The sequence below is a fragment of the Hypanus sabinus genome, chromosome 4 (assembly GCF_030144855.1).
Source record: "Hypanus sabinus isolate sHypSab1 chromosome 4, sHypSab1.hap1, whole genome shotgun sequence".
Taxonomy (NCBI): Eukaryota; Metazoa; Chordata; class Chondrichthyes; order Myliobatiformes; family Dasyatidae; genus Hypanus; species Hypanus sabinus.
Window position 1 is genome coordinate 104,350,883 of NC_082709.1, and position 25,050 is coordinate 104,375,932.

Consider the following 25,050-nt stretch of genomic DNA (forward strand, 5'->3'; position numbering starts at 1 on the left):
AAAGATGACACATTTCTTTAATATTTTAAGCAAGATTACTTTTTAATTTCCATCTTTTGCAGGTTCAAAATAATGGATAAGGGCCCGAAGCAAAAGTTTGGGTACCCTGCGTGGTCAGTACTTAGTTGCACCCCCTTTGGCAAGTATCACAGCTTGTAAACATTTTCTGTAGCCAGCTAAGAGTCTTTCAGTTCTTGTTTGGGGGATTTTCACCCATTCTTACTTGCAAAAGCCTTCAAGTTCTGTGAGATTCTTGGGCCGTCTTGCATGCACTCTTTGGAGGTCTATCCACAGATATTCGATGATGTTTAGGTAGGGGGGGCTGAAAAGGCCATGGCAAAACCTTCAGCTTGTGCCTCTTGAGGTAGTTTTGTGGATTTTGAGGTGTGTTTAGGATCATTATCCTGTTTTAGAAGCCATCTTCTTTTCATCGTCAGCTTTTTTACAGACGGGGTGATGTTTACTTCCAGAATTTGCTGGTATTTAATTGAATTCATTCTTCCCTCTACCGGTGAAATGTTCTCCGTGCTACTGGCTGCAACACAAGCCCAAAGCATGTTCGATCCACCCCCATGCTTAACAGTTCTTTTCATGAAATTCTGCAACCTTTTTTCTCCAAACATACCTTTGCTCATTGTGGCCAAAAAATTCTATTTTAACTTCATCAGTCCACAGGACTTGTTTCCAAACTGCATCATGCTTGTTTAGATATTCCTTTGCAAACTTTGTGAATTTGCTGAAATTTGTGGTGAGGACACAGGAAAGGTTTTCTTCCTGATGACTCTTCCATGAAGGTCATATTTCTGCCGGTGTCGCTGCACAGTAGAACAGTGCACCACCACTCCAGAGTCTGCTAAATCTTCCTGAAGGTCTTTTGCAGTCAAACAGGGGTTTTGATTTGCCTTTCTAGCAATCCTATGAGCAGTTCTCTCGGAAAGTTTTCTTGGTCTTCCAGATCTCAACTTGACCTCCACCGTTCCGGTTAACTGCTATCTCTTAATGACATTATGAACTGAGGAAACGGCTACCTGAAAATGCTTTGATATCTTCTTATAGCCTTCTCCTGCTTTGTGGGCATCATTTATTTTAATTTTCAGAGTGCTAGGCAGCTGCTTAGAGGAGCCACATGGCTGCTGATTGTTGGGACAATATTTGAGGAGTTGGGGTATTTATAAAGCTTTGACATTTGCATCACCTGGCCTTTCCTAATGATGTGTGTGAACAAGCTATAGCCCTAACAAGCTAATTAAGGCCTTGGTAAAAGTTATCTGAGAGCTCAAATCTCTTGGGTTGCCCAAACATTTGCATGTGCTCCTTTCCTTTTTTTCACTCTAAAATTGTACAAAACAAAAATAACTTAGTAATCTTGCTTAAAATGTTGAAAAGAATATTTTGTCTTTAACTTTGACTTTTGGAGATCAGTTCATCTTCTGCTCACTTAACTATTCACAGTAACAGAAATTTTGACCGGGGTGCCTAAACTTCTGCATTTCACTGTATATGGCAGGCTTATAGCTGAAATGACAAAGGAGTTAGCCCCACCATTCACTGCAGGATGTGCAGTGAGGCAGGGAGCAAGCTTGGGAAGATTTTTAGAAGGTTGATAGGTTTTGACAGATTTGTTTGTGTTGTTAGCAATTAAGGATCACAAATTTAAAATCACAGCTAATATCTGAAAAACTCCTATCAGACCATTCACTAAACCTCATGGTTCAGTGACTCACCTAGTGATGTTTTGTTATTCTCCCTTAAAAAAGATCTGGATCCTGTTTCCTAAACCTACTGGGTGCCCAGTTCCTGGACTTCTTTTAAATTTTCCAGGGTTACTGAAAAATGTATTCTCATATCATATAATAATTTAAAAAAAGTTAATTAAACTTATGTTGGGGTAATAATAATTGGAGTTTATTATTTGATTATTGGAATTTCACTATATTATTGAAAGGGAAAAGAGGGGCTGGGAGGAATTTTTTTACCCAAAAGCTCATCAGATTATTAAAAAAAAAACTAAATTCTGCGGATATTGAAAATCTGAAATAAAAATAGAAAATGTTGGAGTTACTCAGCATGTTAAGTGGCAAATGTGGACAGACAATGAATGTTTCATTTCAGATTGATGTCTTTCTGTTAAAGCCAAACTGAAAAGTCATTGAAACATTGTCCTGCTCAGTGTTACTAGCATTTTCTATTTTCATTGTTGGATCATTAAATGCTTTGCTATGCTATAGACTATGCTATGTTGCTGCATCTGAGACCATTATATCTCATAATTTTCTAGATACCAAGTAATGTGGGGAAGCCAATGGAGTGAGATTGATTTTAGAGTAACTGTCTCTTTCCTTGAAAATAATAAGAATCAAACAAAAATGGATTCATCTTTAGTTTAATTGATAAACAATAATTAGCTGATTATTGTTTCAGTTCTACATTACTTCTTCCCCAGTTATCCAAAATGGGAAGTACCACTTGCATTTTTTTAAATTTGTTTTCTCTCATGTACTTAGCAAACCTGTTCATAAAGGTCATTGACCTAAACATTGAGTTTCCCTGCCTCTCTCCCTACCCCTCTCTCCCCCCCACACTCCCTCCCCTCCACCCTCTCTCTTCAACCCCTCACTCCTCCACCCCCTTTCTTCAACTCCCCTCTCTCCAGCCCCATCACCTCCTCTTCCCCACTCCCTCTCTATCTATGACTCTCGTACCTCACCTGCTGAGTATTCCCAGACATTTCTACTTTAATTTCAGGTATGACGTAATCCTGGAGGTCATGGAGTTGTAGAGAATTGAAACAGGTCCTTTCACCCATTATGTCAATCATAAAGCATTCATTTACACTACTATTCTCCCCACATTTTTTGCAATTCTCTTCTGATTCTATCATCCATCTACCTATTCGGCTCAATGTGGAGAGGTCAGTTAATCTTTGTGCTGTGGAGGAAACCAGACCACCAGAGGAAACTCATGGGGAAGACATGGAAACTCCAAATTAAACTTCATGATTGAATCTGCCTTGCTGGATTTGTGAGGCAGCACTCTGAGCTGTACCACTGTGTCATCCCACAAAAATGTTGAACAACATTGGACACCTAATTGATTAACTCACCTGTCTATAATGAGAATGGGATTTAAACCATATATGCAATGCACAGTCTCTTAACCTCTCAGCCACCTCATCAATCAGGTCTGGTCATGTGGCATCCGATCACTGTTCTGGAGTTCTTTCACCAATGCTATACTGTATGTTGACATTAAATGCCAGTAGATTTTATCTTTTATTCAGTACTGTTTTCTGGATTTCAGCAGTAGCTGATGAAATTTTGATTGAAATGGAAAATGACTGCGGAAGAAATTGAGCGTGAATGCAATGGTCAGTTTTCTGTTTAGAACTGCCTTCTACTAATTATTCAATCTCTTGTCAGGTCTATAGTTGTACTAATGCAAACTTGAGAAGTGACAGCTATAATTTCTAGCTTTTCTCCCCTAGACAGCAGAGGAAAATAGCTGCATGTCACTGGAAAGGTTAGTTTGATTTAAGTTGATGCTTTATAATTATTCCTCATCTACCAATTTCACATTGGATAGGAAATAGGTTAATTAGAGTTGGACTGGTGAATTGTTCTCAGATCTTTTAGCAATTACTGAATTTGCGGATGATATTATAATTGGTATTGTGTTTAGTGAAGAAGATTGTTTAAGCCTACAGCAGGATATAGTTCAGATGGAAAATTGGATGGTGAATTTGCAGATGGAATTCTGGAAACAGTGAGGTGATGCATTTTGGGAGGTCAATGACTTTGACAATTAAAGGCATGGGATCTATACAGTAAATGGTAAGACAAAATCTACTGCCCTCAAAACGCTGATATACAGAGAGTTAAACTCCTTCTCAAAAATCAAGTGAGATGGAAGCTCTTGTCAGGGTTTTTAATTAGATTTTACTTGTGAAACTGGAGAAAGTTAAGTAAAATACGTATTAAATTTGATGCATAATATTCAGCTGTGCGATGATTTCGTATCTTCCCCTTTCCCTTCCAGTCCTAAAGAAGGAAGGGTCTTGGCTCGAAATGCTGACTGTGTACTCTTTTCCAAAAATGCTGCCTAATCTGCTGAGTTCCTTCAGCATTTTGTGTGTGATACTAAACTAGTACTACTGATTATTTTCACTGTGATGGGAGTTCTGGTTTTCCATGCTTCTGCTGGAGACCTCTCTTTGAATGAAGTGTTGCTGGAAGTTGAGAATATAAAACTAAGGTCATTTGCATTTCTATGTGGCAACGTACGAATTCTATAATGAATGAAAATATTGGGCAAGATGCTTTGTTTTCTTGCACATTGCTTAGTAGTTTCTCCACTATAGGGTTTATTCCTCTTGCTGTATCCAAAAAACTCAGTCCTGGTAGATAACCCTTGTTTTTCGGAGCTTGCAGATCTGACAACAGATCTGCATGCAGCAATAGTTTTCACGGTTCTTTGTGTAAGAGCTTTAGAAAAATATCGAGTCTACTGAAGAGAGATTCTTCAACAGCCTGTGGAGGGCCACAGAACATGTCCAGCCTCTGCCACAGCATTTATAACCTCACAGTTGGATGATTAATATGAACTGCCTTAACCCTACTTGCATGTTACAACAAATCCCCATCAAGCCACTTACAGGGAAGGTCTAGCCTTTTGCTAAGTTTGAGATTTAGTCCTTTCATGGCATTGTGATAGCTTGACTTCCAGGACTGATAACTGGCAGACTGGTTGTCAAACAATTTAGTCCTGCTGTGACTAGGTCTCGATAAGCCAAATCTAATACACCTGTGGTTTCAGAATGAGGGCATTCTGGAGACTGGTTTGCCAAATGTGTGTTCTGGGATAAATGGCAGCTCGGTCTGTTCATGTTTCAATAGCAATTCTTGATTGGGGGCTTTGCTGTGATGAAACTGCAGAAGTGGGTTTTGTGGGTCTCTACGTGCTTTCTCCCTGTCTATGTGAGCTTTCTCAATTTGCATCTCTACTTTGCTTTTAACATAAGCCGCTCTCATTCTTGCTGCTTCAGCTTTGGCGTGAGCTTGTGGATCCGTACAAGTGTCTTACGTTGCTCAGTGATGCATTCAGACGTGTCTCCAGTCTGTGGGTGATGCCTTTGAAGACCAGGTATCTTTTCACTCTTTGCCCTTGCAGTGCTGATAGAAACATAGAAAGCCTACAGCACAGTACAGGCCCTTCAGCCCACAATGCTGTGCTGAACATGACTTTACCTTAGAACTAGCAGACTTACCCATCGCCCTCTATTTTTCTAAGCTCCATGTATCCATCCAGGAGCCCCTTAAAAGACCCTATTGTTTCCGCCTCCTCCACCGCTGCCAGCAGCCCATTCCACACACTCACCACTCTCTGCGTAAAAAAACTTACCCCTGACATCTCCTCTGTACCTTCTTCCAAGCACCTTGAAACTATGCCATTTCAGCCCTGGGAAAAAGCCTCTGACTATGCCTCTCATTATCTTGTACACCTCTATCAGGTCACCTCTCAACCTCCACCACTCCAAGAAGAAAAGGCCAAGTTCACTCAACCTATTCTCATAAGGCATGCTCCCCAATCTAGGCAACATCCTTATAAATCTCCTCTGCACCCCTTTCTATGGTTTACACATCCTTCCTGTTGTGAGGCAACCAGAACTGAGCACAGTCCTCCAAGTGGGGTCTGACCAGGGTCCTGTATTGCTGCAACATTACCTCTCCGCTCTGAAACTCAATCCCACGATTGATGAAGGCCAATGCACCGTATGTACAAAACTATACAGTAAGTTAAACATGTTCTCAATAATCACCCAAGAAGGAAGCCTGCAGGATTTTCAAATGAGATCTTACCTGTGAAACTGCAGTAAGTTAAGTAAAATATGTATTAAATTCGTTACAGAATGATTGCACGCTTGAATATACTAATACTGCTGATTCTTCTCGCAACCGATTTTAACCAATGTTATGCACACATGCAACACTTAATAATTATGCAGTGTAAACAAGAGTTTACAACAATATCCGGCACAGCAATATTTTAATAACGATAAGTGATAAACATGATACTTCCTTCAAAATACATTTACTAAATGTTTGCCAATATTAACAAATCTTAAGAGTCACAGATATTGCCATTTCAAGGGCAACTTAAGAGAGGAAGTCTTAACACCATGTACCTCAAAACGAAATCCAGATGAACCCATGCAGGAGATGATATAAAAACAATTTGGGTACAGGAAGTGATATTCATACAAAACATGCCTCTAGAGGACAAAACACAAAGTAATGTGGATCCAAACACATGTTTCCCTAGAAGTGGCAAAACAGATTGATAGGGTGGTAAAGAAGGCATACAGCATGCTTGCCTTCATAGGATGGATATAGAAAATAAGCTTCCGGATGTTATCATTGAATCACACTTGGAATTAAAGGACAGCTTCAAGTTGGCGGCGCGATGCAGTTTGCAGCGGCCTCTCTGGAGTTGATATCTGTTATTTGTCAAGTGGGGTGCTGTGCACAATCCTAATCTGATGAAAAACAGATGTGGGAGCATGGAGGAACATCTGGAAATCTCCAGGAAGGCCTTCTTTGTTGCTGCTGCTGTTGTGAGGTCCAGGTCTCTGCTGGGAAGAACAGGCCCCCAGTTCTCGGGGTCATGTTGCCGGTGGCTGGTGGCGAGGCATCATAGTGCGCTCGGCAGAAGATGGTGCTCAGAGAGGCTGTGCCGGAGGGGATGGTTGGAGGCTTGGAGGTTTGACGGACTCGGAGTCCGCTGCCGTTGGGGCGCTTTCACTGTGCGCTGCGCCTGCGAGGCTGGGTCCGGCAGCACTTCCATTGTGTGTTGCGTCTGTGAGGCTGAGTCTGGTGGTGCCATCGAAGTCCATAGCAGGGGTATTCCCTTCTGCCACCTGCATGGAATGACAGGTCTATTGGGACCCTGAGGACTTGTGGAAACTGTGTGGTGGTTTCTTTCAAACTTATACTCTTCTAACATCTTTGGACTATTTTTACTGTGCCCATAGTCTTTTTTATCAATTATGGTATTGTCTGAACTGTTGTAACTATATGTTAACTATAACTGTATGTAACTATGTGGTTTTGTGTAGTTCTTGTAGCTTTAGTTTTTGGTTTGTTGGGTGCTAGAGTTGGTCTCCTGACTTGGTGTGTCTGGGTAGTCTTGATTGTCTGGTGGATTTGGAGCATCTTTCCAGGGAACGCGCTAAGATGGTAGTGCAATGTTAATACGCAGCAGCCTCTCCAGACTCTGGATTTGGGGATTGCCGAACGTTATGTGGATTTTCTGGTGCAGTCTGTTTTGTCGTGTGCTTTTGTGATATCATTCTGGAGGAATGTTGTTTCATTTTTTAACTGCATTGCAGTTGTGGTTTCTAAATGACAATAAACTGAAATTCAATTCAATTCAATTATATTGCAACCTTACAAAGTACAGGTCAGGTTTCAGTTGTACTGTTCTGGTTGCCACATATGGGAAAAATGCATGGCACTGTAGAGAGTGTAAAGCAGGTTCACCAGGATGTTGTCTAGATTGGATAACTTCAGCTAGGGGAGACATTGAATATAAGGATAAAAGTTTATGAAAGGCCTAGATAGGGTAGATAGTATTTTTTTCCATGATAGAGGCAGCAAAAACAAAATGGCATGGGTTTAAGGAGAAAGGAGATCTGAGGTGTAGATTTTATTATGCAGGGAGCGGTTAATGTCCCTGCTGGGGGAGTGGTGGAATCTGACATTTGGACAGGCAATTGTAGACAATTAAAAAAGAAAAACATGTAAGTTTTCAGTTCTAATGTGAGTAAATGGGAGTAGCATGGAAAAGGGTTCAGCATGGTCATAGTGGGCAGAAGAGTCTGTTTCTGTGCTATACAACTCCATGACACTGACTTCTTTTAAATATCTAAAAAATAAAGTCTGTTGAGGTATGAATGTGGAACTTTGTGTGAATCCCTCAGTAATGAATTGAGAGTGAGCTCCACCGACCAGATGCTCCTCTCGCTGTTCCTCTCCCTCTCAAAAAAATCGATTTCTGGGATATTGTATGTAATTTGTGGGTGTCAGGGAGCTGCTTTCAATATGCGGGAGACTCCTGGAACTTCTGGGAGAGGTGGGATGTGTGTGTGATTCTTCCTTTCCTAACTACAGATGATTCAGCCTCTTGCATTTAGACTAACTCTAGAGTAATCCTTTGTTTCCTTGTTCTGTTACTCACCTCTTTCACTTTACACTGTCATTCCTTACTGCTACATCATATCTCCATATTAGATATTCCCGTTATTCCACCTCTTGACATTCACAACCTTCTCTGCTACTTAGAGCAACATGCTTTATCCCTTTCTCAGTTCTGATAAAGGCTTTCTGGCCTAAAAAGTGAACCAGTTTCTCTCTCCACAGCTGCTGCTTGATTGAATGAGTTCTTCTAGCATTTTTGTTTTTATATCAGACTCTAGCACCTACACTGTTATTTATTTTTAATCCCTTACCTTTTATCATTTTAGGTAATCAAGCTTTTTCAGAAATCTTTTATATAGTTCCCTTGTCAACCTTGTCCTTATCTATGCAATTTAAACCTCTTTTATAATAACTTTAACACTTCTGATGACTATCAGACCAGAAGCAGGCCCTCAAGCCCAAGCTGTCCACACCCACCAATGTTCCTACCTCAGCCAGTCCCACTTGCCTATGTTTGGACCATATCCTCCTAAACTAAGGCTTCCCAACCTTTCTTATTTCATGGACCAGTACCATTAAGCAAGGGGTCCATGGAACCCAGGTTGGGAAGCACTGTTCTAAACCTTTCCTATCTATGTCCACATCCAAATGTCTTTTAAATGTTGTAATTATACCAGCTTTACTAATTCTCCTGGCAGTATACTCTTTATATTCATCACCCTCTGTGTGGAAAAAAAACTTGTCCCTCAGGTCTCTTGAATTTTTTTCTCTCTCATATTAAGCCTGTACCCTCTATTTTTAGATTTAATTACTCTGGGAAGAAGACTGTGACAATCCACCTTAACTGTCAGTTGGTCACAGGAAGGCTGCTGGCAATGCTGGTTGGTATATAGTCAGCCAATGGCAGGTTTTGACAAAGGGACTTGAGGCCACTTGACTAAACTTTTAGTACAGCATCCAATCATTGTTTTCAACCAGAATCATACTTGGAATAAAAGCCTGCATTGTGCACTTTTGAAGACTGGTTCATAATTTATGTAAAACATGTCAAAATCTCCTTCTCTTCCAGTGCACTTATATGATATTCTGTACGGATTGTGCAGATAGTACAGATGAGAGAGATATGCTATACTAATTTATATATTAGACATTGTTTTCCTCTGAGCTTGCAACTAAAGACTCTAGCAGATTTCTACAGATGTTACCATGGAGAGTATTATTACTGGTTGTATCAAGCTTGTCCGTATGCTCCAATGCTCAGGATTGAAAGAAGCTGCAGAGGATTGTAGACTCAGTCATCTCCATCATGGGCACAGCCGTCCGCTAATCAAGGAATTCTTTAAAAGGCAGTGCCTTAAGAAGGTGACATCCATCACTAAGGGGCATCACCATCTTGGACATGCCTTCTTCTCAGTACAACCATCAGGGAGGAGGAACAGGAGCCTTAAGATGCAATATTTTAGGAACAGCTTATTTTCTTTGCAGTAAGATTTCTAAATAATCCATGAACCCATGGCACTAACTCTTTCACACACACACTCTCTATGTATCTCATCTTTTTATCCTTAGTAATTTTTTAGCTCTGGCACCATACTGCTGCCACAAAACATGGCACATGCCGTGATAATGAAACTGATTCTGAATGGTTGAGTAAGAAAACATTACTGATTTGTGAAGTAGTCTGGAACCAGCAACCACTTTTCAAAAGAAATCTGGAGAGGAATAATGGACCAAATGTGGGCAAATGGACCAGCTGAGAAGGGAGTCTCGATCCGCATGGACCAGTTGGGCTGAAAGGCCTGTATCCCTGCTATATGACTCTAATTCTAAACCTTTACAAGATTTCTTTGCCAAGAGGCGTTTTCATTCCCTTATTCAGTGTTTTTCTTCTGTGGTAACTGGAATTTTATGGTAGTTATTCTGTAAGTAAGGCAATTCTTGGTAATTGAGCTTTTTGCAATTTGGGCAGGGACATGGTGGATTTTCATGAATTTGGACTCATTTGGATGACATTATTTTAACCAGTTCACATATCATACTTCTGGCAGATAAAATTGTGATGAAAAATACGTTTATATGTTTGTTGATTCTGTGGAAATGCTGCCAGAAGTTTTATTTTCTACAGAGGATGAAATGTGCAGAGGAACTTGGGTGTATGTCGTTCCAGGTGATGCCCAGGCTTGTAGCCTAGTTCCAGATGGGATGAACTTGGTGGCTATAGTTTTGTTTTGCCATTAATGCATCTGCTTATAAGGCAATTTGGTTAAAAAGTTTATTGAAGTTGAGGTAAAGAGACTGCAGATGCTGGAATTCAAAGCAATACACAAGATGATGGAGGAACTCAGCAGGGCAGCATCTGTGGAGGGAAGCGGACAGTCAAAATTTTGACCCTTCATCTAGACTGAAAGGTAAAGGTAAATAGCCAGTATAGCCCCTTCCCTCCACCTTTTAATAGTGGCTATGTCCTCTGTATCTTTCAAACCAGTTGAAAGGTCTTGATCTGAAATCAGCTGTCCACTTCCCAGGATAGATGCTGCCTGACCTGCTGAGTTCCTCCATCATCTCTTGTGATGCTGGTTGAACTACCTGTCACCTGTTATTCAATATTTTTTGTTTTGGAATCACTTTCCTGATCACCAGAAGTTGTTTATAATTACATTACATGGACTGATTGACTCATTTGAGGTGAGAATTATAGAATTTTTTTTAGCACAAAGCCCTTAACCCATTGCTTCTGTACTATCCATCAATTTTCTCCCCTGTGAGTTTCCTTCTATCTTTCCTTAAAATTGCATCTTCATGATGGTAATAAGTGAATGACATAAGACTTCCAGATTTACTACACACGGGTTTCTCCAAGAATAGTCTGTGATACTCCTTGTTACAGAAAGCTTGAAGTTAGAAGTTGAATCATGAGATCTCCCTCATATATGGGGTATTGTGTGGAGAATGATCTATTAATTTGTTCTTATTTATGAAGCATAAAATATTTGTGTTCTGTGTGGTAATTTGGAGAACTGTTTAATTAGTGTTGGACATAGATAAGTGTATAATCCTTCCCCTGTAATATTAAAATAATGACATAACTGTGGTGATATTTGAAACTGCTGCACTTAGTGATGGATGCATTTGTCTTTAGTGTTCCCAGTTCAGCTGTGAAAAGGATAAGCCAGTGAATTGATCTAATTGAATCACAATGCACTTCATTGTGGAAGTTCGCAGTGCAATTAAAAATTTTAAAGTTTGATGTAAATTTGTTTGGCAATAAAATTAGCAATGGTTTTCCAAATTGCATTTAGAAGAACCTCTTTATATATATGTATTGCATTAGACTGGGAGTAATGACATACAGCAGAACTTTGTAATTGGAGACCATTTAAAAAAAATAAACCTATATAATAACAGATCTGTTCATTTGTACGGATCAGAACATATCTGGGAATGTAGGCACTTGCAATTAAAAATGAAACCCAAAGAAAGTTCAAATCATTCAGTCTAAGGGATGTAACATAGAAAACCTACAGCACAATACAGGCCCTTTGGCCCACAGTACTGTGTCAAACATGTACTTACTTTAGAAATTACCTAGGGTTGGTTACCCATAACCCTCTATTCTTCAAAGCTCCATGTACCTATCCAAGAGTCTCTTCAAAGACCCTATTGTATCTGCCTCCACCACCATCGCTGGCAGCCCATTCCAGGCACTCACCACTCTTCGTGTAAAAAAGACTTACCTCTGACATCCTCTTTGTCCCTATTTCCAAGCACCTTAAAACTGTGCCTTCTCATGCTAGCCATTTCAGCCCTGGGAAGAAGCCGCTGACTATCCACATGATCAATGCCTCTCATCATCTAATACACCTCTATCAGGTCACCTCTCATCCTCTGCCACTCCAAGGAGAAAAGGCCAGGTTCACAAAACTTATTCTCATAAGGCATTCTCCCCAATCCAGGCAATATCCTTGTCAATCTTCTCTGCACCCTTTCTATAGTTTCCACATCCTTCCTGTAGTGAGGTGACTAGAACTGAGCACAGTACTCCAAGTGGGGTCTGACCGGCATCCTATATAGCTGTAACATTACCTCTCAGCTCTTCAACTCAATCCCATGGTTGATGAGTCAACCTTTGCAGCAGTTCTGAGTGTCCTATGGACAAGGACCCCAAGATCCCTCTGATCCTCCACATTGCCAAGAGTCTTAACATTAATACTATATTTTGCCATCATATCTGACCTACCAAAATGAACCACCTCAGACTTATTTGGGTTGAACTCCATCTGCCACTTGTCAGCCCAATTTTAAATTCTATCGATGTCCCACTGTAATTTCTGACAGCCCTCCCACACTATCCACGACACCCCCAACCTTTGTATCATCAGCAAATTTACTAACCCATCCCTCCACTTCCTCATTCAGATCATTTATAAAAATCACAAAGAGAAGGGGTCCTGGAACAGATCCCTGAGACACACCACTGGTCACCAATCTCCATGCAGAATATGACCTGTCTATGACCACTCTTTGCCTTCCGTGGGCAAGCCAATTCTGGATCCAAAAAGCAAGGTCCTCTTGGATTGCATGCCTCCTTACTTTCTCAATAAGCCTTGCTCGGGCTACCTTATCAAGTGACTGGCTGAAATCCACTACATCTACTGCTGTGCTGTCATCAATGTGTTTAGTCACACCCTCAAAAAATTCAACCAGGTTCATAAGGCACAACCTACCTTTGACAAAGCCATGCTAACTATTCCTAATCATATTATGCCTCTCCAAATGTTCATAAATCCTGCCTCTTAGGATCTTCTCCATCAACTTACCAACCACTGAGGTAAGACTCACTGGTCTATCTCCTGAGCTATCTTTACTCCCTTTCTTGAATAAGGGAACATCTGCAACCCGTCAATCCTTTGGAACCTCTCCTATCTCCATTGATGATGCAAAGATCATTGCCAGAGGCTCAGCAATCTCCTCCCTCGCCTCCCACAGTAGACTGGGGTATATCTCATCTGGTCCTGGTGACTTATCCAACTTGGTGCTTTCCAAAAGCTCCAGCACATCCTCGTTCTTAATGTCTATTCAGTTGGTTCCGGAAAACGATCACAATTGAAAATAAAGTGGAAATAATAAAGCAATTGGAAAGAGGTGAAACGCCATCCGTCGGTCATTGGAAAAGTGTTAGGCTACAGTCAGTCAACGATTGGAACAACTTTAAAGGATAAAGTGAGAGTCATGGAGCATGTGAAGGCCCTGCCCCAGTGAAAGCTACTATTATTACGAAGCAATACAGTGGTTTAATTATTGAACTACATACATTTCTTAAGTGTTTTATATGCATAGAAATGTAAAATATATACTATATACTAAGGTAAACATTTGACTAACTGATACTAAATAATACCGGATGTACCTGTTCTGAGTTAGAGAACTTCCGTTTTTTTTTCGATTCTCGATCCATGATGACCTATGCACATCCTCCCGTATACTTTAAATCATCTCTAGATTACTTATAATACCTAGTACAATGTAAATGCTATGTAAATAGTTGTTATACTGTATTGTTTAGTGAATAATGACAAGAAAAAAAGTGTACATGCTCAAACAACAAGTGCTGGAGAGAGAACTTCCGTGTTTTCCCGATCCGCAGTTGGTTGAATCTGCGCATGCAGAACCCACGGATAAGGAGGGCTGACTGTATGCTCAATCTTTTCAGTCTGTTCTAAGTCATCCCTACAATTGCCAAGGTCCTTTTTTGTAGTGAATGCTGAAGCAAAGTATTCATTAAGTACCTCTGCTATCTCCTTCGGTTCCATACACACATTTCCACTGTTACTCTTGATTGGTCCTATTCTCTCACATCTTATCCTCTTGCTTTTCACGTACTTGTAGAATGCCCTGGGGTTTTCCTTAATCCTGCTCACCAAGGCCTTCTCATGGCCTCTTCTGGCTCTCTTAATTTCATTCTTGAACTCCTTCCTGCTAGCCTTATAGTTTCCTGGATCTCTATCATTACCTAGATTTTGAACCTTTTGTAAGCTTTTCTTCTTGACTAGATTTTCAACAGCCTTTGTACACCATGGTTCCTGTAACCTACCATCCTTTCCCTGTCTCTTTGAAATGTACCTATGCAGAACACCACGCAAATAGAGAACGTCTGTTCCCAATTTATGCTTCTAAGTTTCTGCCTGATAGTTTTATATGTCCTCTTTCTCCAATTAAACATTTTCCTAACTTGTCTGTTCCTATCCCTCTCCAATGCTACTGTAAAGAAGATAGAATTGTGATTGTAGCTTTCTCTTTGAGGGTAATTCATATGGAGTGTGTGAAAAGTCCTGCCATTCACTGAATTCATTAAACTTGGTGTTTTTGTTGTATGGTAGAGATCCAGTAGTTCCATTTGAATTCTTCCAGTGTTCCAGCCTACAGAAACTTCCTGAAGCAACACTATTTATGCACAATGTCTTCAAATTGATATGCACATTTTTATCAACTGCTCAACACACATAAAATGCTGGATGAACTCTGCAGGCAAGGCAGCATCTAGGAAAAGAGTACAATCGACGTTTCAGATTGTAACATCGACCTGCCTCATTTCCCTAAGCTCCCTGCCCCACAACTATCTCTTGTTTAGGGCACGGATCTTCATAATTAACTTATCACTGTCTGCTTTGGTTATCTCTTCATGTCTAGATCTTTGTAGCTTTCTTCATCTCATCTTTGTATTTGATTTTTTAGGAGCTCCCCCAACACAATCTGCTTTCAAAACAGTTACAAAAATAATACAAAACTATTGCTGTAGATTGCCAGCTATTTCCAGAAGTATCATGACCTTACGTATTTTAACCCATTTCTGTTTCATTTTCGATGCCCTATCTAACCAAAATATTCTTCGAGGAATTCCACTTTGTTTTAATGTTTCATAATGATGTAAATGAGGTAATTTAGCCCATTGAATTCTTTGAGTTCTCAGAGAATCCCATCAATTCCTTCCTCCACATTGTCCATTACAAGCCTGTGAACATCAGTACCTCCTCCCAAACCACACTCAATTCTGCAATTGGCAAGCTATCCCAAGGATAATTTACAGTTGCAAATTAACCCAGCCACCAGCACATCTTTTAAAAGATTTACCAATTGGAGAATTTTTATTGCTCTCTTTATTTCCTACTTATTTTTAGGCTTAACTTCAATTCTGTCCTATTGTCAAATCTTGTGTAAAATTTTATTGGGTATATTTGAGAAATGCATATATGCAACATTCATAGATATTATGGTAGTAATTTGCTGAAAATTTCAGTACATTAGTTAGACATGATTTAGCAGTATACATTCCTATAGAACCCTCTTTGTTCCAATCATATTTGTTTGTATTCAGTCACTATCTGCAGTGAAAAGACATTAATCATTTTCTAACAACATAAATTCCAAATTTAGAGAGTATTGGGAAACCAAGACTCAAACAAATTTAATTGAATCACCTGCTTCATTTAATACCCCACGGAAAGTATCCAATCTTGTGGATGTTTTAGTTTAGTACACACTATTTTTCCCATAATCATTTTTGAAATTAATTTCTCTGTCTGACATTTTGTGGTTCCATGGTCCTCTTCCACATTCCACAATGTAAAAATGGGTGCATGGCTCTAGTAGTTGACTCACTTTTTTGTCAATAATCAGCCTCCCCACTCACCCCAGAAATGATCTCTTCCCACCCCCACCCCCCATTGTGCAGAAGATACAAAACCTGAAAGCACACACTAGCAGGCTCAAAAATAGCTTCCTTCCTACTGTGATATGATTATTGAAAGGTCTCTTAATATGGTAAGATGAACTCTTGATCTCACAATCAACCACATGATGGCCTTTCACTTTATGGTCTGCCTTTATGCTCTTTCTGCAGCTGTGATTCTGCTTTGTTTTTGTTTTCCTTTGTACTACCTCAATGCACTAAATTAATCAAATTAACATGCAAAATAATGTTTTTTACACAGTACCTCAGTACATGTGACAATAATAAACCAATTTACCAATCTGAGGCATTCTTTAATGGGTTCTCATTTTTATTTACTATTTTCTGCCTTTTTATGAATAGACATTTTGTAGATTCATTCGCTTTGTAAGGTATATTTCATATTCCTTTATGAACTATTAATTTCTTTGTAAGCTTTTCTCAGTTGGCCATCCCTGCCTGACACCATTTTCGGTGATCCTTCCATTGTCTCAGAGCCTGGCCATTCTCTCACTTCTGGTCACTGCTCCCCCTATGTTTTTATGGACGACAAAATTAGCAGAGGTCAGCTGATTAACAAATATGCAAATATTCAAGCTATGTGCTGTTCTGCGACCATGTTTAGTTCACAGGTGAAATCAACAAAGGAAGTCTACTGAAAATGTTTGCTGGATGAAAATTGTTTTTTTAAGGATAGGAAGTGTGACTATTTATGGAAGTATATGTTGTGCCTTGACTAACAAACCTTGGGCATTTGAATAAAATATTTTAAGAGCTTTATGCTTTTGATGTTGGACTTTTCTACTTTCTGCTCTCTGAGTTAATTTTTCCAAGTTTTTTTGCCACTTATTCCTCCACATTTGGTGAAACTTTGAGGGAATTCAAGCTCTCCATCTGCAAATACACATTTGGAAATTTGACTTGTCAGAAATAATTTCATTGGTTTGTGGGGAGTAGAATTTTCCAATTATGTGTGAAACTACTTCTTACTGGGCATTGAGAGATGCTGCTCCTTAGCCCCTCACTAGCAGCCACTGGACTCAGTGGTGAGAAGACCACCTTTCACAAACTCCGTACGTCTAGGGTCCCACCAAAACTGGGAAGTTGGGATGCCTCGCCAACCAAATCCCGATCTGTGTGAATACTGTGTAAGTACCACCGGCTTGCTGTTAACTGTCATCAAGAAATAACAGATTGTACAATTATGAAGAAAGTATACAGGTATTTACAAGTGTCAGCTTTATCAAACAGTTAGTAGGGAAAAAAGGAAAAAAATTCAGAGAGTCCAAATGTCCATATAAATTGGAGCTCATCTTGAAGTTGTCTTTAACTCATGTGCCGGATCCACAGTCTGCGTGAAACCTTCCGAATGTCGCTCAAAATCCATCTTGAACAAATGGGCTCCCCTACGGAAGTATTGGTCCTTCCTCTTCGAAACCAATCATCTGCACCTTGTGCAACCTCAGTCATCTTCCCTCCTGTCTTCTCCCACCTTCACCCACACCAGTGTCAGTCAGAAAAACCTCTCCACACAGCATTCTCTAGAAACTTCTCTCAATTCCACCATCCTGATTGGCTGACACAACATTACTAAGCTGAACAACAGAGCCCCTTATCTTTAACTCAAATTCAAACATGCTAAAAGCTGAACAGATTGCTCTTACAGAACTGCTAAATGAAATACCTACAGCATAGCAGTAAAAATCTTAATCAGGGCACTACATAATTGTTGATCTTTATCTTCCCAGTGGCAATAAGGAACCTGCATTTATACATCTTTTTATTGCAATCTCTCTGGATGTTCCAAGGCGCTTCACAGAGAGTGAATTACTTTTGCTGTCTAATCATTGTTTTGTAGGCAAATATTTGTGCTGCATATTCCCACAAAGAGTGTTTCACACAAACTGTGAAGGTCGAAGAAAGATAAATAACTTGTAGGAGCCTTTTTCAACTTCAGGATGTTCTGAAATGCTCTACAACCTCAGAGCCATATTTTCATGAAGTTGCTTAAGGGATGCATAATAGTCAGAACTCTAATCACAGCTTTCCTTTTCTTAATGCAATGAGATTCTTTACATCTGCTTGAGAGGGCAGACATCTGAGTTTAACATTCCATTTAAACAATGGCTTTCCTAATATAGCTCAGTGATTTTTAATATTTATTAATGGAATGTGAGAGTTGCTGGCAGAGCCAGAGCTTACTTCCCATTCCTAAATATCTAAGAACATCCACAAATAGCTACAATCATACAAGTTCCCATTGTGTTGCTCACTAGGAAGCTAAAGTGTTGGGACAAAGACTCAGATGGAAAAAAGGAGCAGAGAGATATTTCCAAGTTAGAATTATTGTGTTTTTAATATTTCAGTAATATTTGAGTAATCTTGAATACATATTGGTTGATTAATCATTTATTGTTTGTTTAAATAAATCACTACAGGTTCTATGTGCAAGTACATGATTTGCATACATCATCACTCGACCACATGATATATGTGCACCTCACTTAAACCTGAAGTCAGACCCACATTTTGGACTCCTGTGTCTCCTTCTGAATTAATTTAATATTTTGAAGTTACAAAATGTAAAAAGATTAGTGTATGAATTAGAATTAATAGCATTCCGTCTGAGTGGAAAGGTTGTTCAACTCCCAAATTCAACAAGGAACATTGCAGTGCTGTATTGATAGAGGTCCTGACCAAGAAATTGTTGTGGGCAGTGATCCACTTTTAAGGCAAATGGCCTTTAACCAGCTGCAGAAAGTGCAAAGAAATTTATAGAGTCAGTCAGTGGCACTGAGTTAGAGGTTAGAGGTACCAGAGTCAGAGGTGTGAGACCCCTCTCATACTTTGGAGGGGTAGCAAAGTGGTGACAAACTGAGGATTGGCACTATATAAAGAATAGAAAGGGACTGGGAACTCATTAGGAGAGATAGACATTTGGTGGAATGTTATCAACAGTGATCAGTGAGGAAGCTAGTGGGCCAACTAGGGAGTTGGACGTTAGGATGTAGGATTTACTGGCTTTGAAGCCCTTTGAGATCTTATGTAAAGGACATGAGAAACAAAAGGAGAGAGAACTTGGGTATGAAAAATATAGCTGGAATTACTTAGCAGGTTAGGCAACAGGTATGCAGAGAGATACAGAATGAATGTTTTAGTTTGATGACATATCATGATCCTGACATATGTTCATTGACCTGAATCATTTAATCTGCTTCTGTCTCCACAGATGCTGCCTGATCTACTGAGTATTTTCAACGTAATTTGTTTCGGTTATCAGGTTTATACAAGTTTAATACTTTATCTGATTGTGAGCACCCATCACTTAAGTCCTTGAGCTGTGCACTCTAAAGTTCTTGTTGTTGTTTGTAGATGTTGTTTGAATAATATTTCTGAGGTTTTGAACCTTTGTGTAGCAGAAAATTGACTGAAAAGGAAGTTTCAGCAAATTATTATTTAATCTGAAGAGATTTTAAAGAGACCATAAGATCATGAGCGATAGGAGCAGAATTAGTCCATTCAGCCCCTCAAGTCTGCTCCGCCATTCCATCATGGCTGATCCCGGGTCCCAATGAACTCCATACACCTGCCTTCTCACCATATTCTTTGATACCTTGACCGATCAGGAAACTATAACTTCTGCGTTACATATACCCATGGACTGGCCTCCACCACTGTCTGTGGTAGAGCATTCCACAGATACACCACTCTGGCTAAAAAATTCCTCCTTACCGCCATTCTAAAAGGTTGGCTCTCAATTTTGAGACTGTGTCGTCTAGTTCTGGATACCCCCACCATAGGAAACGTCCTCTCCACATCAATCTTATCTAGTCCTTTTACCATTTAGTATGTTTCTAAATTCCAGTTAGTACAGGCCCAAAGCTGCTAAATGCTTCTCATGTTTACCCCATCATTCCTAGAATTATCCATGTGAACTACCTCTGGACTCTCTCCAATGACAACACATGCTTTCTGAGATATGAGGCCCACAACTATTGACAATACTCCAAGTATGGCCTGACTCTCATCTAATAAAGCCTCAGCATTATCTCCTTTCTTTTATATTCTATTCCCCTTGAAATAAATGTCAATATTGCATTTGCCTTCTCTACCACAGACTCAACTTGTAAATGAACCTTTTGGGAGTTTTGCATGAGAACTCCTAAGTCTTTCTGAACCTCTGATGTTTGAACCTTCTTCCCATTTAGATAAAAGTCCACACTATTATTCCTTTTATGAAAATGCATTATCAAGTATTTCCCAATGCTGTATTACATCTGCCATATTTTTGCACAGTCTTCCAATTTGTCTAAGTTCCGCTGCAATCGCATTGCTTCCTCAGCACTAGCTACCCCTTCACCTATTTTTGTGTCTTCTGAAAAGTTTGTCACAAAGCCATCAGTTCCATTGTCTAAATCATTGACAAACAATGTAAAAGGAAGTGGCCCCAATACTGACCCCTGAGGAATACCACTAGTCACTGGCAGTCAAACAGAAAAGGCCTCCTTTATTCCCATTCATTGCCTCCTGCCTGTCAGTCACTCCTCTATCCTTGCCAGTATCTTTCTTTAATGCCATAGGATTTTGTTAAGCAGCCTCATATGTGGCACCTTATCAAACACCTTCTGAAAATCCAAGTAAATGACAACCACTGCCTCTCCTTTGTTCACTCTGCTTGTTACTTCCTCAAACAGATTTGTCAGGCAAGATTTCCTTTCACAGAAACCATGCTGACTTTGAATTATTTTATCATTGGTCTCCCTGAAACCTCATCCTTAATACTGTAATAGACTCAAACACTTTCTTAACCTGAGGTTAGGCTAAGTGGCCTATAATTTACTTTCTCTTGTCTTCCTCCCTTCTTAAAGAGTGGAGTGATATTTGCAATCTTCCAGTCCTCCGGGACCATGCCAGAATCAAGTGATTCTTGAAAGATCATGACCAATGCATCCATTATCTTTTCAGCAACCTCTTTCAGAACTCTGGGATGTAGTCCATCTGGTCCAGGTGATTTATCCACCTTAAGACTTTTGAGTTTGCCTAGCACTTTTTCACTTGTATAGCAATGGCACTCACTCTTGCTTCCTGACATTCACAGACCTCTGGCACACTGCTGGTGCCTTCCACAGTGCAAAGTACCAATTAAGTTTATCTGCCATTTCTTTGTCCCCAATCACTACCAGTGAGAGTGGGATATTGGTCCAGATGACACTATCCATGGTCAATCAATTCACTGATGCAGAACTCAATAATTAGCAAGAAGCAACAGTTGATGAAACCAGCTGTATCTGAATGCAAACTTTGAGTTGACCCTTGCAATAGGAATATGTGGGCCATATGAAACAGTTTTGTCAATATGTGCACAAAGCAGAAGCTTTACCCTGGCAACCACCAGCCCTTGCAATGCCCTGTCCATGAGGAATGCCCCACATTACCATCTGTTACCCTTCTAGAACGGGAGTCTAGTTTATAGGTAGTGTGGGAACTTAAGGCGATTGAGTGGATGGGCAGAGCAATTATAAATATTGGAAAACTGAGGGTGGTGGATTCTGAAACAAAAGTACAAGTACTGGATGAACTCAAATAGTCAAGCAGGATCTGTGAAAAGAGAAAGCAGTCAACACTTCTGGTTGAAGACTCTTCAGTTATAAATTTTGTTCATCACTGCATAATGAGAACCCACTATGAATTCAAGAAAGACATAACATAATATTTTCATTTGGACCTTGAAGAAAGAAAGTAATTAATAACTGTGTCAAAAATTGTATATATTTGGTGGATGGGAACAAAAAAGAAAAGAAGCATAAATAATATGGATAATGTGGATAACTGGCCGGCCCGAAACGTCGACAGCGCTTCTCCCTATAGATGCTGCCTGGCCTGCTGTGTTCCACCAGCATTTTGTGTGTGTTGTATAAATAATGTAAGGGAGTTTTTCTCATGGGAGCTGGAATATAAAGCAGAGGAAGAAGCTATGCTTCAGTTATAATGCTCAGATTCCCCATCTGTAGGACTGCATTCAGATTTGACAGTGCATTTAAGGTAAGATTTACTGACTTTAGAATTGAGACAACATAAATTGATGGGTTAAAACTGACTTAAGGATGAGTCCAGGTTACATAACTGTTGCAGGAGTTTGTGCTGTGGTTATCAATGAGAAAAAGGCAGGAGGGTATGAAGTGCATGTCCCAAGAATGGGAGGCGATGATTATGGTTCAACAAGCAGTGGTGAGTAACAATACATTAATAACCTCAAGTCAGAAAACCCTACATATCTTTAGCAACACTCCCAGTAACTAAGCACATGATGTATCTTTAGATTTCTTCTGTGCTGGCATTGAAGTGACATCATGTGATTAAGAATAGCTCCACCCACAAAATCAGAAGATAAACTTGCAGCAAGTTAAGAAATGCTGCTGAATTTAGCCTGAGCAACTTAGTAGGATGAGTAATATTTAATTTTCAGAAAACTTTAAAAAACATTTTTAGAAACTCTACAAGAAATTTGATTTTATAAGCCATTAGGAACAGTTACAAAAATCTCGGAAATGTTTTTTAAAAGTAAAAAAAACAGTGAATTCAAAAACATTTTGTAATCTAGAAAATTTACAACACTGAAGTTAGCCATTCAGTCCATTGTGTATAGCAGATGAGACATCTACCTAGTATATATAATTATCTGGATAAACAGGGTCTGATTAGGAACAGCTAACATGGATTTGTGCGTGGAAGGCCATGTTTGACAAATTTTATTGAATTTTTTGAAGAGGTTACGAGGAAAGTTGATGGGGTAAAGCTGTTGATGTTGACTATATGGACTTCAGTAAGGCCTTTGACAAGGTTCCGCACGGAAGGTTAGTTAACAAGGTTCAGTTGTTAGGTATTGAAGTAGTAGAATGGATTCAACAGTGGCTGGATGGGAGATGCCAGAGATTAGTGGTGGATAACTGTTTGTCAGGTTGGAGGCTGGTGACTAGTGGTGCACCGCAGGGATATGTTCTAGGTCCAATGTTGTTTGTCATATACATTAATGATCTGGATGATGGGGTGGTAAATTGGATTAGTAAGTATGCAGATGATACTAAGATAGGTGGCGTTGTGGATAATGAAGTAGGTTTTCAAAGTTTGCAGAGAGATTTAGGCCAGTTAGAAGAGTGGGCTGAGCGATGGCAAATGGAGTTTAATGCTGATAAGTGTGAGGTGCTACATTTTGGTAGGAATAATCCAAATAGGACATACGTGGTAACTGGTAGGGCATTGAAGAAAGCAGTAGAACAGAGTGATCTAGGAATAATGGTGCATTGTTCGCTGCAGGTGGAATCTCGTGGATAGAGTGGTGAAGAAAGCTTTTGGTGTGTTGGCCTTTATAAATCAGAGCATTGAATATAGGAGTTGGGATGTAATGTTAAAATTGTACAAGGCATTGGTAAGGCCGAATTTGGAGTATTGTGTACGGTTCTGGTCACCGAATTATAGGAAAGATATCAACAAAATAGAGAGAGTACAGAGAAGATTTACTAGAATGTTACCTGGGTTTCAGCACCTAAGTTACAGGGAAAGATTGAACAAGTTAGGTCTTTATTCTTTGGAGCATAGAAGGTTGAGGGGGGACTTGATAGAGGTATTTAAAATTATGAGAGGGATAGATAGAGTTGACGTGGATAGGCTTTTTCCATTGAGAATAGGGGAGATTCAAACAAGAGGACATGAGTTGAGAGTTAGGGGGCAAAAGTTTTAAAGGTAACACGAGGGGGAATTTCTTTACTCAGAGAGTGGTAGCTGTGTGGAATGAGCTTCCAGTGGAAGTGGTAGAGGCAGGTTTGATATTGTCATTTAAGGCAAAATTGGATAGGTATATGGACAGGAAAGGAATGGAGGGTTATGGGCTGAGTGTGAGTCAGTGGGATTAGGTGAGAGTAAGCATTCGGCATGGACTAGATGGGCCGAGACGGCCTGTTTCCGTGCTGTAATTGTTATATGGCTATATGATTATAATAACAACTTCCATCAAGAACCCTGCAGGTGACTTTTCTTCAAGGACATATCAAGGTGCTCTTTAAATGTGGTGAAGCCTTCTGCTTCTATCTCCCTTTTGGCAATGTGTTCCAGATTCTGACCACCCTCTGAACAAAGACTAGATCATTTACTGTATTTCTTCCTATAGTCTGAAGATTTGTTGTGCATGGCTAATCAGGTGGCCAGCATTTGTATTTTCTGCCAGTGTGCCATAATATTTAAGTCATTAATATATCAATAATACTTAATACAAAAAGAAAGGAGTTGTAAAATTATGTTTATCACATCCTTCCATTTATACCATCACCCTTTATCCATTGTTCATCGCCACTGAGCCAATTAGTCAGCCATTGCATCTGTAAATCCTGAGATAAGAACATTGTTTAACCAGGAGAGGCTGAAAACGTTGGGCATGTTATCATTGGAGTTTAGAGAAATGAGTTGTGATCTTACTGAAACATACTAAGGGGGTATGACAGGGTAGATGTCAGGTTATTTTTACCGGGGGAATTTCTTGAACAAGGAGCCATTGGTCAGTTGTCAATTGTCTAAATGTGAGATGTGTATAACTTCCTTCTCATAGATGCGATTTAATTTCTGGAATTCTCTACCTCAGAGAGTTGTAGAACTAAACCAATTAGAAGTGTTTGGAGTGTAGGTGAACATTTTTTTCAAAGATGGGGGATTGAGGGCCATGGAGAACTAACACACAGAAGTAGTCAAGGCCTATGGTAGATCAGCCATGATCATATTGAATAGAAGAGCTGGCATGAGGAGCAGATGGCTTACTTTATTTGGAGGGAGGTTGAAAATCGGCTGAGTACTGCCAAAACAACAATCACTCACTTGGTGTCAGTAAGACCAAGGAGATAATTATTGACTTCAGGAGGTGGAAACTGGAGGTCCATGAACCAGCCCTCATCGGGGGAATCAAAAGAAGAAAGGATCAGCAATTTTGAATTCTTCAGTGTTGTCATTTCAGAGGATCTGTCCTGAGTCCAGCAGATGTGCAATTGTGAAGAAAGCACACCAGCACCATTACTTTCCTAGAAGTCATGACATCTGTTAAATCTTTGACAGACTTCTATAGGTGTGTAGAGGAGAATATATTAACTG

At 39.8% G+C, this 25,050-nt stretch overlaps 1 protein-coding gene across 2 annotated transcripts in view; it reads left to right on the plus strand.

Moving 5' to 3' along the window:
- dgkh (diacylglycerol kinase, eta) overlaps positions 1-25,050 on the plus strand; it is a 503,605-nt gene that overhangs the window by 116,870 nt on the left and 361,685 nt on the right. The gene's annotated exons all lie outside the window — the stretch shown is intronic.